We start from the raw sequence: 20,552 nt of genomic DNA, 5'->3' as shown, positions 1-20,552 counted from the left end.
AAGGCGGACTGGAAATTAGCTACTGACATCACGAGACCGGAAAAAGTCAGGTGGGCGATCAATAAATTCCAGCCATATAAATCACCTGGAATGGACGGGATCTGTCCAGCCTTCCTACAGAAGGGACAGGGTGTGATTATCCCGCATCTAACAAAGATCTTTAAAGCTAGTTTGGCATGGAGATATATTCCAACTGCATGGCGAAGGGTGAATGTCACATATATCCCCAAAGTTGGTAGGGTAATGGACCAGACCCCCAAGCCATACAGACCAATAAGTCTATCCTCTTTACTAGCAAAAACGCTGGAAAGATTGATAGACAGGTATATTAGGGACGATGTGCTGATGGAAAATCCACTTAGCGATACCGCGATAAGCGATTCAATATGCATACCAGCCAGGAAAGTTAACTGACTTGGCACTGGATGATCTTAACAGACTGCTCTCAAAGTCGCTAGATGACAAAGATATAGCGGTGGCGACGTTTCTGGACGTGGAGGGAGCATTTAATAACGTCTCCTTCGAGTCTGTAACGGAAGCGCTTAAAATGAGAGGAGTTCCTGCCTTCATATGCGAGTGGACAGAGGCGACCTTAGCAAACAGGATCATGGTTCACAGGACCTGCTGTCCAGGGAGGGTTTTTACTGTCTGGGATATGCGGATGACTTGGTAATTGTAGTTCGAGGACGCTTTACCAAAGTAATTTCAGAGAGACTTCAAGTCGCTCTGAGGATGGTGGACAGCTGGTGTGAGGAAGAAGGCCTGAAGGTTAACCCTCAAAAAACATCCGTTGTTCCCTTCGCCGGGAAAAGAGCACTACAAGGCTTACAGCCACTAGCGCTCAAGGGAGTAGAAATCCCATTCACAAGTCAGGCCAAGTACTTAGGTGTAATATTCGACCGTCACACAGAAGGCCATTATGGCCTTGAACAGATGTAGACGAATATGTGGTAAGAATTGGGGGTTAAATCCTAAAATGAACCTCTGGTTATACACAAGGGTTATAAGGCCCATGATAACTTACGGTTCAGTGGCGTGGTGGAACAAAACGCAACAGTCCGGGGCGATTCGATTGCTCAGTAGCACACAAAGGCTTGCATGCTTGAGTGTTACAGGAGCCATGAGAACAGCCCCAACGGACGCGCTAGAAATTCTACTAAACCTACCACCTCTGCATATATACATACAGAGTGAAGCCAGATCAACAGTACATCGGTTGATCCGGGGCCAAGCACCAATAAGTATGATGCAGGGAACTGATAACTTAAGGCTATACCTGGACAAAAAGGCAGACCCCGTTCTAGACCGAATGGTTACGAGGTATAGCTTTAACAAAAATTTTCAAATCACAATACCAAAAAGAGAGGACTGGGAAACTGGTCCGCCGATAACGGCAAACTCAATATGGTATATGGACGGCTCCAAAACCGATATAGCTGGAATATATGGCTTAAAACCAAGGACGGAAGTCCGGGTATGTCTAGGGACATATGCGACCGTATTTCAAGCCGAAGTAGCTGCTATACAAAGGTGGAAAGGTGCGCTATGGAACTAATCAGCCGAAATCTAGATAACGACTCCATCGCTATCTATTCGGATAGTCAAGCGGCTCTAAAGGCTCTCAGTTCGGGACAGGTCGATTCATGGCTGGTATGGAACTGTGTGAATGTCCTCTCTCAGGTGGGAAGTCGAAACAGATTGACACTTGCCTGGGTGCCGGGACATAAGGGTCATCGTGGCAACGAGAAGGCCGATGAATTGGCCCGAGAAGGCGCATCTACGCCACTGGTTGGTCCGGAACCCTTCTTTGGAATCGCAAATACGATAAAAAGAGCAGCTATACACAAATAGGCGCAACAGAAGTCCCTTGAATGGTGGAACAACTCCCCAGGACAGAGGCAGGCCAAACAGTTCATCAAAGGACATTCGGCTAAATTTACAACATACTTACATTCGCGCAGTCGAAGCACTGTCAGAATGGTAGTGGGTCTGCTGACTGGACACTGTAGACTCAATAGACACTTGAGTCTCATAGGCCTGACAGAAGAGGACACCTGTCGGTTCTGTCTGGAAGAAGAGGAAACCGCTCTACACGTTCTGTGTCATTGCGAAGGTCTCGCACGAGTGCGGTTTCTAGAACTCGGTGAGGAAAAACCGGAAGCACCAGGCTACATGAAAAGGCCACTATCAAGGCTGTTAAGTCTCATTAAGAGGACTAAGCTAGATAAAGTGCTTTAAAAAAAGGGGGAAACACAATAGATCTACAAAGGTCGCAGTGTATCAGGCTCTATTGGCCGCCCCATTTTCTACATTCTACATTCTAGGCGTGACTGGAAATACTACACAACCAAACATACCTGATCTTAGAAAATATTATTAATAGTTAAACAGACATAAATTTACGGGATTCTGCAGAAAGGAACCAAACCACAAATAAACTTATGTGCATAGAAATCGGCCCACTTAAAAATTTGGTCATTTTTTATGTCTCATATTTCCTAAACCTGTTGGCCGATTTAAGCGATTTTTTGAAAATGTTATAGAATGATTATTTATCAATATAATACACTGTAATATTAATAATACTGTAATATTAAGCGATTTTTTGAAAATGTTATAGAATGATTCTTTATCAATATAATACACTGTAATAATAATGTTGCTAAACAGGTAAATTTTCATTATATACCGGGTATACCAATCAAACTGTGTTTTTTCTCAAAGTTCGCATCATCCTGTGGAATATTCTAGCGTTTATAAAATAGTGAAATTAAAACCCAACTATAGCCTCAGGTTTACTTAACATTCTGTTTTTTGATTCATTCGTTTATGTTGAATAATAAAAAAGTTAGGTACTTTACCATCTAGACATGTTCTTCATCAATACACTGTATTTCTAAGTAAGTGCGATAAACTTTAAGGGGTAATTCTGCATGAAAAAATAATGACAGTTTGCTTTATAAACGTATGTTTGCAAATGTTTCGTTTCCGACATACGGGATGTTGAATTTTTTCTTACAAACTGACGATTTATTTTATTGCTTTAAAACCGGTTGAGATATGCTAATGAAATTTGGTGTGTTGTAAGACGTAGTTATTGCACATTTTTGACATACAATTAAAAATTTAATAGTCTCCCTTAGCGAGCATACGTGTAATATGACCGATCATATTAACCGTATGCACACTAATGATGAATATAAAATTCTTAATTTTACTATACTTCTTAATAACTATCTCTTAAAACCTACCAAATTTCACTATACTATATTCTTAATAACTATCTCTTAAAACCTACCAAATTTCATTTGCATATCTGGACTGGTTTTAAAGCAATAAATAAATCGTCAGTTTGTAAGAAAAAATTCAACATCTAGGAAACTGTCATTTCTTTTTCATGCAGAATTACCCCTTAAAGTTTGTCGCACTTCTTTAGAAACACCGTGTATTGATGAAGAACATGTCTAGTTGTTAAAGTACGTAACTTTTTTATTATCCAACATAAACGAATGAATCAAAAAGCAGAATGTTAAGTATTTTTTTTTTTTTTTTTTAATGGCATAGACATTAGTCATACAGCCAGTTGCAATAAACAAAATACAATCCTAATCCTAATACAAAATTAAACAGAAACAATATAGTAACACAATAAATAATACAATACAATAATAATACAATAAAAACAATAATGGAACTCTGATAAAGTGATAAAATATTTATGACAAAAAAAAGAAGATGCAAATCTGAACTTAAATCATAAAAAATCTCATGCCCGCGTACAAATCTTATAGGACCGTGCGTGTATCTGACAAGAAATCTATAATGATATTGTATATTTGTTGTGAGCCTGTAGCCAGCAAAGACTGTATATTGAATGGTGCATGCATATCAAGTTTAATTAAATTTTTATAGAGAGAGTTTGAATGCTGTTGAATGTTAAGTAAACCTAAGACTATAGTTGGGTTTTAATTTTAGTATTTTATAAATTCTAGAATATTCCACAGGGTGATGCGAACTTTGAGAAAAAAACACAGTTTGATTGGTACACCCGGTATACAATGAAAATTTACCTGCTTAGCAACAATATTATTACAGTGGTATTGTTAAAGAGTCAGGCTATAACATGTTCAAAAAATCACTTAAAACGGAAGACAGTTTTAGGAAATAGGAGACATCAAAAATGACCAAATTTTTAAGTGGGCCGATTTCTATGCACGTAAGTTTATGTATTTTTCCTATTAACAGTCTCATAAGTTGTAAAATACCCCGTAGATACTAGTGCAGAAAAGAACCAAGCCACATACGATATATAATATCCTGTATGAGCGGAAGAACCAACCAACATTATCTTTGCAGCATGACAGCGTTCTGCTGAACAGATCCATGTGGGTTGGTTCCTTTATGCAAAACGCTTAATGGATATTTTAGTGTCTAGTAACCGTTACATATGAAAAGTTTGGTTATAAGTATGGTAAGTTATGGTAATGGAAGGATGTCAAAAAAAAATAAGTTCGTCATTACACGTATTAACCCATTTGAACCTACCGTCCTTTATAAAGGCCGGAAGGTTTCTTCTAGTACATTACAAATTTCAATGTTTCAACTGCTTCAGCTTGGGCTTAATTATACGTTCCGCAAAAGCTAATCTGAATTCGCCCTGCCGAGATTCACTTTGAGACATTCGGAATAGGAAACATACATCACAAAAATTCCTACCTCGCACTATTATCTGCTCAAATCAACTTAATTTTTCATTAAAAAAAGAAGAATTATTAGAAATAGTGTGCGTGTATACTAATCTCATAAAATCTTGTGTCGAGTTTATTTCTACAAAATATTTTTATTTTGTACAATAAATAATTTTCTCATCTGTTATCCATACGTTATAATGGTGTAAATAAATAATTATTGAGATTTGTTCCTTCTTCAATCTTCTAGTTATAACACAAAAAGAGATATGGTAGGTAAAAAGAGTTTCTTTTTTGGTGCATGCTCAAATCAGTGTATTCAACTTGAAATAACAGAGAAACAGTCGATTTTAGGTGTATAATGCTACCAATACCATTTATTGTGCTTGAAAAGTCCTTTCAAATATGCAATATTAAATGTCGATTACATTCAAACTAAGCGAGATATGCTGCAAAAAATTGATGACTAACGAATTTTAAGAAAAAAATTGAGAAATATATTTAACCCCTCATCCATAAGAATTTAAATGCATCGTTTTCCTTCTACAATACATTTTACTACAGTGTTATTTTATGTTGAAAAAGTTGAGAGGGTTTAAAATGAATGGTTTTTGAAAAAAGTAAGATCAAATTATAGAGCGCATATTTAAATTTTATTAAAAATCTTCTTTTTTCTCCATGTAACTTGAAAATGATAAGAGATACTGTTTTAAAAAATAAAATCAAAATGTTTATCTAGAAGAAACCTACATTTTTGTATGGCATCTTTTTTTTTTGCATCTCTTATCATTTTTGAGTTACATGGACAAATGTGAAGATTTTTAAGAAAATTTAAAAATGCGCTCAATAATTTGATCTTATTTTTTTCAAAAACCATTCATTTTAAACCCGCCCAAATTTTTGCACATAAAAAGAACACTATAGTAAAATGTAGTGTAGAAGGAAAATGATGTATTTAAATTCTTGTGGATGAGGGGTTAAATATACTTCTCATTTTTTTCTTAAAATACGTTAGTCATCAAATTTTTTACAGTTTATCTCGCATAGTTTGAATGTAATCGACATTTAATATTGCTTAATTTATAGGTCTTTTCAAGCACAACAAAAGTTATTGGTAGCATTATACACCTAAAATCGACCGTTTCTCGTTATTTCAAGTTAAATATGTACACTGATTGAGCATGCACCAAGAAAACAAGTTTTTTTCACTTACCATATCTCTTTTTGTGTTATAACTAGAAGATTCATAAAGGAAAGAATCTCTTTGTTATTTTATAAGCTACAAAAATGTTTTATATAGTTTTTTTAGTTAGATGCATAGTTTTTAAGGTATTCGCAAAAAAACCATTTGAAAAGGTGTTATGTTTCAATGAAAATGGCCAATTTTCAACCAGGAATAACTCAAAAAGTATTGAGTTTTCGAAAAAAAAATATGGAACAGTTTTTGCTTAGTATTAGGTTCTCTAGCAACTTTCGTAGTTATTTAAGCAAAAAATTTTCCACCCCCGAGAAGGGGTGGGAACCGCACCCAAGACGAAAGCACACATTGGCATAGGGTAGACTTTGTTTTTTGGGCTATTCCCTACTTACTGTGAAAATATCACGTAACTCGATATAGTAGGATGGAATTGGGAGCCACATACCCTCATTGACTGCCCTAAAACTCGTAGAAAAAGAAAAGATCTGACAATTTTATTCAACATTATTAATGGTAATAGTAGCTGTCCCGATCTTCTGTCAAAAATTATTATTTTTGTACCTACTCGGTCAACAAGACAAACCCAAACTTTTCACATAAGCTTCCATAGATATAACTATATTTACAACAATTTTTTGCCACGAACACTTATGAAGTGTTGTAGACTTGCAAATTCTCTAAATGACTTAAATATATTCTGCAATTCCTTGGATAGATTTAAAAACCATTTGTTGAACATACAATGTTAATGATATAATTTCTATTAGCAATTTTTAAGCTTAAACTTTGTTTGTTTTTTATATCGTAATGTTCTTTTTTTTCCTTTAACTTATTAGCTTTGTTATCCAATATGTATTGTAATATTTGTTCTTTGTGTTGACACTGTTTATGTGTTTGCTTTTGTCATTGTACTTAATATTCTTTTTTGTAAAAAAACTGGTCCGTGTACGCCGTGGGCGCTCGCACTCCTCTGACTATTATAGACAGTTCTGGACCTCGGAGGTAAACTATACTATGTTGACATGCTGTTTTTTTGCACAGGTTTTTTAATCCACTTGTTTTATTATTTGGATTATAGAAACTGATTATATATCATCATTAAAATATTGCTGAATGCAAGCGTCTGTCAAAAGTTTGTTTCTAACTATATTGGGTGTTTTGATTTGAAACTGAGGGATAATCCAAAATCGTTTTGGCAGTTTATTAACGATAAAAGATCAAATTACAGTCTTCCGAATTATCTGTCTTATGGAAATAGGACTGCTTCTAATGGGCAAGATATAGCTAATTTATTTATGGAGTTTTTTCAGACGGTGAAGTTAATAATCATGATTCAACTTTTTCATTTGACACAGTTGTAGATGATGTTGCTAGCAGGGATATTAACTGTTGCGAGATTATAATTAACGAGATATTTGATGCTATAAGTAGGCTCCCAAAGAAGCTTTCAAAAGGACCGGATGGAATACCAGATTACTTGCTGAAAGTTTGTGTTTGCACAATAGTCTTACCTCTATATATACTTTTTAATAAATCTTTACAAACATCTGTATTTCCCGATGCTTGGAAGGTGAGTTATGTTGTCCCTGTTTTTAAAAATGGTCAAAAAAATCAAGTAGTAAACTATCGTAGTGTTTGTATACAATCTTCAATACCGAAACTGTTTAATTCCCTAGTCAGCAAGCAGTTGAGTTGGCTATGCAAAGGTTTAATATCCGATCAACAACATGGTTTTTGCCAAAATAAATCAACTTTAACAAATCTACTCTATTATCAAACTGACATTTTGCAAAACATGGAACAGTTTAAGCAGATAGATTCCATTTACACAGATTTCTCGAAAGCATTTGATCGGGTGGACCATCGGATCCTTTTGCAAAAGTTGCAAAAGTTCGGGTTCCATCATCAGATTGTCTTGTGGTTTCAAAGTTCACTAATTGGCCGGGTTCAGTATGTTAAAATTGGTGGCGACCTCTCTGAAACTATATTCGCTACTTCTGGTGTTTCTCAAGGGGGACACTGTTCTCCTTTACTGTTCAATGTCTTTGTTAATGATATCGTTAATTGTTTTAGACATAGTCACTGTTTAATGTTTGCAGATGATTTAAAACTTTGGAGGATTGTTGAGGGCCAGACGATCAGTTGCTTTTACAGAATGATTTAGACCAATTACACTGTTGGTGTCGGGTTAATAAGCTGGATCTCAATGTTAAAAAACGTTGTTTTATTAGTTTTACACGTAAAATAATCAAATACCAGTCTTCATATGTCATTGATAATCAACCACTTAAATATGTTACTACTGTCAAGGACTTGGGAATCATATTTGATGAGAAATTAACTTTTATAAATCATATTAATTCAATAGCTGTAAAGAGTAGTAAAATGCTTGGTTTTGTGCTAAGAAATTGCCAATACTTTTCAGTTCATACTGTCAGGGTTGTTTATTGTTTGGTCAGATCAATTTTGGAATACTGTTCAATAATTTGGTCTCCTTATTTTCAAAATCACATGATTTATTTGGAAAGAGTACAACATAGATTCTTAAGAGTGTGTGCTTTTAAATGTGGACTTACTATAGCTAATCATAATTACATGGAGATTGAGCAACACATTTCATTGACTCCACTAAGCATCCGTAGAGATAGATTTTCACTAATGTTCTTATTTAAGTTGGTTAATGGTCTGTTAGATTGTCCTAATATCTTAGAATATGTTACTTTCCACATACCACGTCGTGATTTAAGGCAACAACCAACTTTTCGAATTCCCTTTCGTAGAACAACTTATGGTGTGAATAATCCTCTTGACAGATGCATGTCTTTGGCCAATAATCTGCAGATTGACTTATTTAAATACAGTTTGAACCAACTAAAGAGGTACCTATCTTGTATTACATAGTATTAGGTTTGTTTTAAATGTTTTTGTTTTAACAGTTTAAAATTATTATTTTTATAATAGCCTATGTACTAGTTATCTCAATGATCTAGATTCATTAAGTCTGATAAAATAGGGAACTTGCATAAATTTTTAAATTCGAAAAAAATGTTATAAATCATAACAGAACATAATTTAAAACATGTATCAAAGATAAAAAAGTTTTGTTTGTCTTTCGTTTGGCCCCTAAAGACGATTAAAAATTCAAATTAAAACAGGTGGTCCAAAACGCGTCGTGACGTCACTGGGTTGTATATTTACATTTTTCCAATAAAGTAAACAGAATTTTAAATTTGACGTTATAAACGTCAGTAGAAAATACATTTATGTGACGTTACAAGTGTTTTTGATCGTTTGAACTATTCATAGAAAATTTGTACTTTTACAAAATGGTTTTATTTTCAATAGTAAACCTTTGTTCCTTTCCTTCAAAAACAGTATAAAACTCCAATTTTAACAAACTGGTATATATTATTACAATGACATACGATAAATGTCATTAGAATATAAATATTTTTGACTTATTCCACGACGATGAGCTGGCCAAATACCCAAGTAGGTGGAGGCCAATAAACTAAAGAAGGAGAAGAAGAATATACCTAAATATAAGGTTGTGTCTAGGTATACGCTAACGTGTACGCAAATAAAAAAGTTGTGATCAAAGAGTGTCAGTGATTTCTTATTTTTTATTTGTTTAGTGTTTCTTTTTAAATTAACTATGGAGTGTGGACAATTATTTAGTTCTTTTAACGAGTTTAAGAACATTTTAAAACAGTACAAAAAAGATAAGAGACTATAAATTAATATATATTTTTTTAGTTATAAATGAAATAGTATTACCGTCCAAGATTAAAATAAAAGGAAGACCTAAAGCTTTCACAATAATAATTAACTTGTTCTGAAGCTATTATCCTTGTGGCATTTTTGTAATCAACTATTTTAAATGAGAACTAAGCCACAATTTAACTAAAAAATTGATTTTATTAACGTTTCGACGTCTAAACCGGATGTCGTTGTCAAAATACAAAATATTATTAAACAAAAATGTTGTTGCTTAGTAAAAAATTTTTTCTAATACTTTATTTATTTATTTAATCTGACTAATTTTTGTATTTTGACAATGACATCCGATTTGGACGTCGAAACGTTAATAAAATAATTTTTTTAGTTAAATTGTGGCTTATTTTGCATTTAGAATAGTTGATTATAATAATTCACTTAAGTATAAAAATTATTTTAACAATATTTTGTACCTACATGTCATGTCAACTAAATACATATAATTATTTTGCTAATCTAAATATATACTTTTATATATATATATATATATATATATATATATATATATATATATATATATATATATATATAAGAAATACTGGATATTAGTGACTGTCAATATCAACAAACAAGTGGTTTATTAGGGTTGCAGTCAGAAGTTTGGCCAGGATATCAAAGAAACACTCTTTTGACTTTTTGTCTAGCATTCGGGGTTGTTTGACCCCTTTATCAAGACTCTGTAATATAAAACAAAAATGTAAGTATTTTAAAATATTACATTGTTTTAGTAAACCTACTAGTCGTTGAGATTATTAAAGAGAAGCTTGATGATGCTCAACATTTCAAATTAACACAAATATTGAAAACAGAAAACAAAGGACACAATACATTTTAAAATTTTTGAATAATTAGCAGAAATACAATAATTATTCTGTCATGTTAACCTACTGATAATGTAAGTCAAAAACTCTGACACATAGAGAACAGAAAGAAGAAACAATCAAATTAAAAAGTATCAAATAAAAAAGTAATTAAGTGTTATGATTATTGTGGTTCTTTTTAAAACATCAGAGGCCCATACAAGGTGTGTTCAAATTCACTAACTGTACTTAAGAGTATGCAACTCATTATACGTCCATGTGTGTTTTGTAAAACAAACAAGTATTTTTATGTTTTGGTTTTTAGTGTTGCGCAAGTAGATAACAATATATGTTGCTAAGTTTTTCTATATCTGATTTTTTATTTATACATGAGTTGCTAGATTTTATGCAACACATTTCCACAAAAACGCGTTTACAGTGGTTTGTTTCCCTTGCCAAAATACAGGAACCCTCGAAATTGAACTCATGTTTCAATGTTATAGCATGTTCTGTTAGTGCACATGCATTTATTTTGTTAACTTTTATGTCACTACTGTGACTGATGGCTCTACTATGGAAATTACGAGATGTTTCGCCAATGTACACGTTGTTACAATTGAAACAAGGTATAGAATATATACCTATGTTCTATGTACCTATGTTCTATACCTATGTACCTGTTATGTATATTCTATACCTTGTTTCAATTGTAACAACGTGTACATTGGCGAAACATCTCGTAATTTCCATAGTAGAGCCATCAGTCACCGTAGTGACATAAAAGTTAACAAAATAAATGCATGTGCACTAACAGAACATGCTATAACATTGAAACATGAGTTCAATTTCGAGGGTTCCTGTATTTTGGCAAGGGAAACAAACCACTGTAAACGCGTTTTTGTGGAAATGTGTTGCATAAAATCTAGCAACTCATGTATAAATAAAAAATCAGATATAGAAAAACTTAGCAACATATATTGTTATCTACTTGCGCAACACTAAAAACCAAAACATAAAAATACTTGTTTGTTTTACAAAACACACATGGACGTATAATGAGTTGCATACTCTTAAGTACAGTTAGTGAATTTGAACACACCTTGTATGGGCCTCTGATGTTTTAAAAAGAACCACAATAATCATAACACTTAATTACTTTTTTATTTGATACTTTTTAATTTGATTGTTTCTTCTTTCTGTTCTCTATGTGTCAGAGTTTTTGACTTACATTATCAGTAGGTTAACATGACAGAATAATTATTGTATTTCTGCTAATTATTCAAAAATTTTAAAATGTATTGTGTCCTTTGTTTTCTGTTTTCAATATTTGTGTTAATTTGAAATGTTGAGCATCATCAAGCTTCTCTTTAATAATCTCAACGACTAGTAGGTTTACTAAAACAATGTAATATTTTAAAATACTTACATTTTTGTTTTATATTACAGAGTCTTGATAAAGGGGTCAAACAACCCCGAAAGCTAGACAAAAAGTCAAAAGAGTGTTTCTTTGATATCCTGGCCAAACTTCTGACTGCAACCCTAATAAACCACTTGTTTGTTGTATATATATATATATATATATATATATATATATACATTGATTTATTACAATTAAGTTTAAAACATCTGAATAGTTCTGCTTCCCTTCCCTTATATTAACAAATATTTTTCTATCAAACAAACACTAAACATATCAAAATAGCATGTAGGTACCAAAATGTATAGTCACTGCGCAAGTTAAATAATGACGTCACTGGCTTGATGAAGTTTAATTCGCGTCTACCTAACTTTTTTATTTGCGTACACTTTACCGTGTACCTAGACACAGCGAAATATAACCATAATCAAAACTACTGCAAACCTATGTGACGTCACGGGCCGTTTGAACTATTTTATACCGCAGAAGACTTTAAATATGTATTTCTAAGTTATTAAGAGTTTTTGAAGCGTGAAATTTTGGAAATCTCATTTTTAAACAAAACTGAACATTATTATCTAATAAAAAAAATGTGCAAGTTCCCTATTATAATTACTTTGAATTTTTTTAACTTGGATATACCTAGTTATAAGATCTAACCTGTCTTAAAAATTTAACTTATGTTTTTGTACTGTTAATGGGGGTTTCCCGTAAATAAATAATAGTATGGTATAGTTAGACCCAAACCCAGACATCCAAAGTGAAAGTTATCCTCCAACACCAAATTGTTCTATATGGTCCACATAATGTTCAGAAAAAAGTCACACCATTTTGAGCGTCGGGTTTGGGGGGGAGAGGAGGGAGAAATCTGTAAATTCGTAGTTTTTTACGTTTTTCGGCAATATTTCTAAAACTAAGCGGTTTAGCATGAACAACCCTCTACACAAAATTGTTCTACATTAAATTTGAAATAAAAAAGGTCCTATGCATAATCCTTCTAAAATGAACGGTTCCAAAGTTACGGAGGGAGGTAGTATAGTATAATTGGTCCAAAAAAGGCCTAACCCAGACATCCAAAGTAAAAATTTTCCTTCAACACCAAATTGTTCTATATGGTCCACATATCGTTCAGTAAAAAGTTACACCATTTTGAGCGTCCGGTTTGGGGGGGAGAAGTCGGTAAATTAGTAGTTTTTTTTTAAGTTTTTCATCAATATTTCTAAAACTATGCATTAGCGTAAGGAATGTTATTTAAAACGAAAAAGGTTCGATACATAATTGTTATAAAATCAACGGTTCCAGAGTTACGGAGGGTGAAAAGTGGAGGTTTTGGATACTTTTTATATTTACCGATTTCTCCCCCCTCTCCCCCCAAACTGGACGCTCAAAATGGTGTGACTTTTTTCTGAACATTATGTGGACCATATAGAACAATTTGGCGTTGGAGGATAACTTTCACTTTGGATGTCTGGGTTTTTGGTATAGTTATATCATAAATATTGCCCAAAAAATATAAGAAGTATCTAAAACCTCGACTTTTCACCCTCCGTAACTCTGGAACCGTTGATTTTATGACAATTATGTATAAAACATTTTTTGTTTTAAATTTCATGTAGAACATTTTTGTATATAACATTGTTTACGCTAAAGCATAGTTTTAGAAATATTGACGAAAAACGTAAAAAAAAACTACTAATTTACCGGCTTCTCTCCCATCTCCCTCCCAAACCGGACGCTCAAAATGGTGTAACTTTTTACTGAACAATATGTGGACCATATAGAACATTTTGGTGTTGAAGGAAAACTTTTACTTTGGATGTTTGGGTTAGGCCTTTTTTTGGACCAGTTATACTATGTTGAAAAGGCAATATCCTAAGTGTCTACTATACAGGGTGAGGCAAATAATGGGCCTATTAGAAATATCCCGAGAACTAAAGGCAACAGTATAATGAAAATTTGAATTAAGGGGTTTTGAAGAGTCATCTATTTAATGAAAATATTTTCATCTATTTGCTACTTCCGGTTATACCGGAAGTTGCTTATAACTTCGTTTTTTTAAATAGGACACCCTGTATATTCTTAGATTTTTGAATTCTCTTCGATGTCTTCGTTCTTAAAATATGAGGATTTGCAATGTTATACGGGGTATTTTAAAAGATAATTACTTTTGTTTTATTAATTTCGTAGCAACATTCACACCCGGTAGAATTGTATTAGTTTAACATCTAAAACTCTACTTACGCTCAAATGATTTTTAATATAGTCTACTATTGTTAAGAATCATTAGTATAGCTAAATTTTTAATTTCAGTATACAGGGTTGGTCGAAACTCGGAATGAGTATTTTCTGAGTTTTCTTAAATAGAACACCCTGTATTTTAGTATTGTAATGAAATGATATTTTATGGTACTTTTAAATTTCTTAAGCATTCCCTATACCTAACTGCTTTAATTTGTGCTTAATTGTTAATCGCACCAACAGTCTTAACTACGTAGGTATTTTGATTGCTAAACCATTATTGGTAATTTTAAGGATCAGTCTGGATTAATATGTATTTATTTCTGAAAAATTATTTGTGACTGAATTTTTTCACGGCCAACCTAATAAAATTTTACGTATTTTTGTTGCAATTAATGTTTAGCTTGAATCACCAATAACTTCCAAATTAAAGCAATTAGGTATAGGGAATACTTATAAAATAAAAAAGTACCATAAAATATCATTTCATTACAATACTAAAATACAGGGTGTTCCATTTAAGAAAACTCAGAAAATATTCATCCCGAGTTTCGACCAACCCTGTATACTAAAATTTCAAAATTAGCTATACTAATGATTCTTAACAATAGTAGACTATATTAAAAATCACTTGAACGTAAGCAGAGTTTTTAATGCCAAACTATTACAATTCTACAGGGCGTGAGTATTGCTACGAAATTAATAAAAAAACGTAAATATCTTTTAAAATACCCTGTATAATATCACAAAACCTCATATTTTAAGAAAGAAGATATTAAGGAGAATCCAAAAATGTAAAAATATACAGGGTGTCCCATTAAAAAAAAGAAGTTATAAGCAACTTCCGGTATAACCGGAAGTTGAAAAGAGATGAAAATATTTTCATTTAATAGATCATCCTTCAAAACCGCTTCAGTCCAATTTTCATGATTCTGTTGCCTTTAGTTCTCGAGATATTTCTAATAGGCCAGTTATCTGCCTCACCCTATATACTAGTATATGTTGTTTATCAGTATGCTTAGAAAAAATAAATAACTTTAATATTGTCATTAGATTGTCTAGTTTATAAATTCATAAAATACATTTAAATTCAAGATCCTGAACATTTATTTAACTTCTGCTACGCACAATAGTATTATAAGATACTAATAATACTAATAGGTTATGGGCCGCTCCAGTTAGAAGAATATTTTGCAGCAAGAAAAAACTTAAAGATTTGTTTTTTGTACGATGGCTGAAAATGATCATTCGGGAGTTGAAAGTATTGAAAAACTCAGAGGCAGAGAATATTACAGTGCCTGGAAATTCCAAATGACTGCTCTCCTGAAGTATGATGGTAATAATGTTGTTATTTAGACAATCCAGCAAAAAAGCGTCACAAGGAGAAAGCACTTTCAAAAATAATACTTTCTCTGGATAAGAGTGCATATCCTCATGTAATGCAATGCAAAACAGCTGTAGAGACATGGCTTGCACTTGAAAAAGCATTTGAGGATAAAGGTCTTCATCGTCGACTTCGTTTACTACGAAATTTATGTTCAATTAAACTATCCAATTTTAGTACAATGGAGGATTATGTAAACGAAGCGATGGACTTATCTCAGCAACTATCTTCTATTGGAAAACCGATGGATGATGAATTTTTGGGTGCAATCATGCTGCAGGGTCTCACAGAAGCACATGACCCAATGGTAATGGCTCTGGAAAATTCAAATGTTGACATTACAGCTGATTTTGTGAAAACTAAACTTCTGCAGGACAAAAAATGGCAAAAAGGTAAATGTGAAGAAGACAATGCACTCTCGGCGCAGAGATTTAAAAAAAGTACCACATTGTTGGGGTTGCGGTTCCAAAGGACATTACAAAAATCAATGTACTAAGAAGAAAATGGACAAATCGCCAGAAAGAAGTAAATCTCAAAGCAAAAGTAACAAAAAAGGTGGTACAACATGTTTCACTGCATTTAGTATCAACATGAAAGAAGATGTATGGTACGTTGACAGCGGTGCATCTTCACACATGACCGGAAAATACGAAATTTTAACGGATATTACCAACAAAAATTCTGGTCAAGAGATTGTGGTGGCAAACGACTCCAGGCTTACAGTAAAAGGAACTGGTAATGCTACAGTTACACTAAGAGAAAGTCGAGAAGAAAAATTGATACAAAACGTTAGGTATGTACCAAACCTATCGGTAAATCTCTTATCAGTGAATGCCTTAGTAAGCAATGGTTGGTCTGTAGTATTTGACATCAACGGATGCAGACTTTTTCACAATCAAAATATAGCAGTGAAGAAGAGACCTGAAGCCACAGCAACAAATCTCGATGGATTGTATAAACTTAATACAATGGCTAAAGAAAAAATTAACATTGCTAAACCTCAAAATTCACAGATGTTATGGCATAAAAGATTGGGTCATTTAAACCATTTTAGCATGGATCTATTAAAAAATGGTATGGCAACTGGTATACACTATGAAAAACAAGAAACACCTGAGCTTTGCGAAAGCTGTATTAAGGCAAAGCATGCCAAAAAACCATTTTCTAAAAATCCAAACAAAGAAGTTGCTAAAAATAAACTCGATTTGGTTCATTCAGATCTGGCTGGACCTATGGAGGTTCCATCATATGCTGGTTCAAAATATTTGTTTACCCTTATCTATGACCATACAAGTAAAGCATTTTGTTATTTTTTGAAGTGAAAGGACGAAGTTCCTGAGAAGTTTCAAGAATTTTGTGCAGAAGTCAAAACTGAAACTGAAAGAAAAATTAAAGTTTTAAGAAGCGACAATGGTGGTGAGTACTGCAATGCTCATATGAACAAGTTTTTAAAAAGCAAAGGCATCAAACATGAACTTACTGTGCCATATTGTCCTGAACAGAATGGTGTTGCCGAAAGGTTCAACCGCACTATTTTCGAAAAAGTATATTCGATGCTGTTCGAGGTAAATGCTGAAAAACAAATGTGGGCGGAAGCTGCTAACACAGCAGTATATTTATTAAACAGATCACCAACCAAGAAACTGAAAGGTAAAACTCCAGAAGAAAAATGGTCTGGAAACAAAGTTGACCTTACAATTCTACGTATCTTTGGATGTTATGCATATGCTCATGTTCCAAAAATAAAGCGGAAGAAACTCGACCAGAAAAGTAAAGAAAAAATCTTTGTTGGGTATTCAGAAACATCTGCCGGATACAGACTGCTAGATCCTGTTACACACAAAATTGAAATTGCACGAGATGTTGTATTTTTGGAAGAAAAAATGAATGACAAACCGTTTGAAGAAAGAAGCATGTTATTTCCTCTTGAGCAGACTGACATTGAAGTTGCAATGGTTCCAAAGTTGTCTGAAGTTGAAACAGATGAACCTGCTGATCCTGAAACTGTTACAGACCAAGAAAACAATCAAGTTTCAATTCGTCCAAGTACTAGTAAGAGTGTGAATGAGAATGATTGTGGCGAGAATGAAGCGAATGATTGTTTGGAAGTAAGTAATGTAGAGAGTTTCAATGATTTTGAGAGAGATATGGCTGAAAGTGTGCATGAAAGTGTAAACGAAAATGATGTAAATACTAGAAAGTATGTTTCAGAGCAAAAGGTAGATGATACATGTAGTTCGCGATATCCGAATGCCAAAAATGTATGATGATTTTGCAGTTGATAACGAGAGAGTTAGTTATGCAATACCTTGCCTTCCTATTGATGATTTAGAACCCACAACTGTTTCAGAAGCGTTATCAGGTTCAAGAAGTTTTGAATGGATTAAAGCTATCGAAAAAGAGATGAATGCGTTCAAAATTAACAACACTTGGGAACTAGTAGATAAGCCTTCTAACAAAAACATTGTAAAAAAACAAATGGGTTTTTAAAATCAATAGGGATCAGAATGGTGACATTTTAGCTTATAAAGCTCGTTTAGTAGCCAAAGGCTTTACTCAAAAACATGGCATAGATTATAACGAGACTTTTCACCTGTTATTCGTTACAGTAATTTAAGGTTTTTACTTGCATTGACTGCTGAACTAAATCTAGAAGCAGATCACATGGATGTAGAAACAGCTTTCTTAAATGGTAACATTGATCAAGAAATTTATATGTCCCAACCTGAAGGTTTTGAAGTGCCCGGTTGAAGTGCCCAAAGTTTGCAAATTAAATAAAGCAATATTATGGGTTAAAACAATCTTCTAGGCTTTGGTATGAAAAGGCAACACAAGTTCTTCAAAAATTAGGTTACAAACAATCTAAAATTGAACCTTGTATTTTTGTAAAAATTTCTGATAAAATGCTAGTTATCATAGCATTATATGTTGATGATTTTTTCATTTTTTACAATGATGTGAGTGAGGTAAAATTTCTAAAATCAAAATTACACATACATTTTCGTATGAAGGACTAAGGGCCAATTTCATATTGTTTGGGAATGAAAGTTGAGCGAAATAGAAAGCAAAACGAGTTGAAACTTAGTCAAGATCAGTATGTTGTGAAATTGTTTGAAAAATTTCAAATGACTCATTGTAAGACTGTTAGTACACCCCTTGAACAAAATCAAAAACTTTCGTTTGAGGAAGAATATCATGAAGTACCTTTTCAGCAGTTAATTGGTTCTTCTTGCTGTTTGTACAAGACCTGATATTGGATTTTCAGTATCTTATTTAAGTCAGTTTAATACTAAGCACAGCAAAGAGCATTGGTTGGCTGCTAAAAGAGTCTTGAGGTATTTAAAGGCCACTAAAGATGTAGGCTTGATTTATAGAAAGTCAGGTGATGCAATAACTGGCTTTGTGGACTCTGATTGGGGTAATGCCATTCTTGATAGAAAGTCATATTATGGCTACATTGTTACTTTATCAGGTGCTCCCATTTCTTGGGAATGTCATAAACAAAAGACGACTGCATTAAGTTCCACTGAAGCAGAGTATATTGGCATTTCTGAAGCAGCTAAGGGATATTTGTACTTAAAATCTTTGATTTCTGAACTTTTTGAAAATAGTGAAGTTTATACATTTCTTAGCACTTCACAACCAATGACTATCTATAAATCGTGCAATGACTATCACAACTAACCTATAAATCGTGCACATGCTTGTCATTTTCGTCTGTAATAATTTTTGTATTTTTGTGTTTTTAAACTAAAATTGAAACAAAAAAATTGTTGGATCTTGAATTTATGGTGTACTTGTAATCCTGTTATAATTTTTCCGAGTAGAAATATTTTTTATAGTTTTATTTAACAGCAAATAAATTGAGGTTAGAATGCCACTGAAATGTGAAAAATGCCATCTTAGTATTGCTGATGATGAAAAAGCGGCCCGTTGCGATAGCTGCGGTGTTTATTTCCATTTGGAAGAAAAATGTTCTAGTTTGTGTGCCAGTGAACAGCGGGCTATTGTAGTTCAAAAACGTTCATTAATTTTTTTTTTTGTGATGATTGTAAATCTGCATTCAAGAAAGTTCCCCAATTAATTAATAAATTTGCTGCTCTTGAGAACAAAGTTTCTTCCTTGGTGGATAAGATTACCAATTTAGAAAAGGAAGTTCAAGCTTTAAAAAATTCAGGCGCTAGTTCGATAAACTCAGACACAGTGTCCTATGAAGTTCAGGACCGTATTACTAGGGCAAACAACTTAATGGTGTATAATGTTAAAGAGTCTTCTAGTATCAATTTGCAAGAAAGGATTGATAGAGATAAAGCCAGTTTGGAACCTATCCTTCATGAACTAGGTATAAATTCTAATGTTGTGCTTAAAGTAATACGAGTTGACAAAATAAATCATGGTAGATCCAGGCCTACTAAAGTTGTTACAAATAATTCTTATGTAATAAAAGATGCAATGAAATCTAAAAATAAACTTACCGATGGAGTTAAAATTAGTTACGATAACACTAAATTTCAGCAAGACCAGCTAAAAATGGTTCGGTCTGAACTTCAGGCAAGAAAAGATAATGGTGAACTTGATATTTCTATTAAATATATCCGTGGTATGCCAACAATTGTGAAAAAAGCTCCAAAAAACTGAAACGTTCTCCTTTATTACTTTATTACCAGAATGTTGGTGGGATCCATACAAAGCTAGTTGAGCTACGTAACGCTATTGCACATTGTGTATATGATGTTATTATTTTGGTCGAGACATGGTTGACAGATAATTTTACTGATCATGAGCTTTGTTTCAACAATTACAGTGTTTTCAGAGCTGACAGAAACTTAAATACTAGTTCAAAGAACAGAGGTGGTGGAGTTTTAATTTTAGTTAATAGTAAGTTTAAATCTACGTATCTTACCACTCACTTTATTAATGTTGAACATCTGTTTGTTTCTTTGTCAAGCCATAAAGAAACTGTTATTATTGGAGCTGTTTACATTCCACCATCATCAAATCAGGATATTTATGTGGATCATTGCTCTGCAGTAGAGTTTATTGTTGAAAA

Source organism: Diabrotica virgifera, chromosome 9, assembly GCF_917563875.1.
Source record: "Diabrotica virgifera virgifera chromosome 9, PGI_DIABVI_V3a".
NCBI lineage: Eukaryota > Metazoa > Arthropoda > Insecta > Coleoptera > Chrysomelidae > Diabrotica > Diabrotica virgifera.
The sequence above is the reverse complement of the archived record's forward strand: the minus strand, read 5'-3'. Positions refer to the sequence as shown.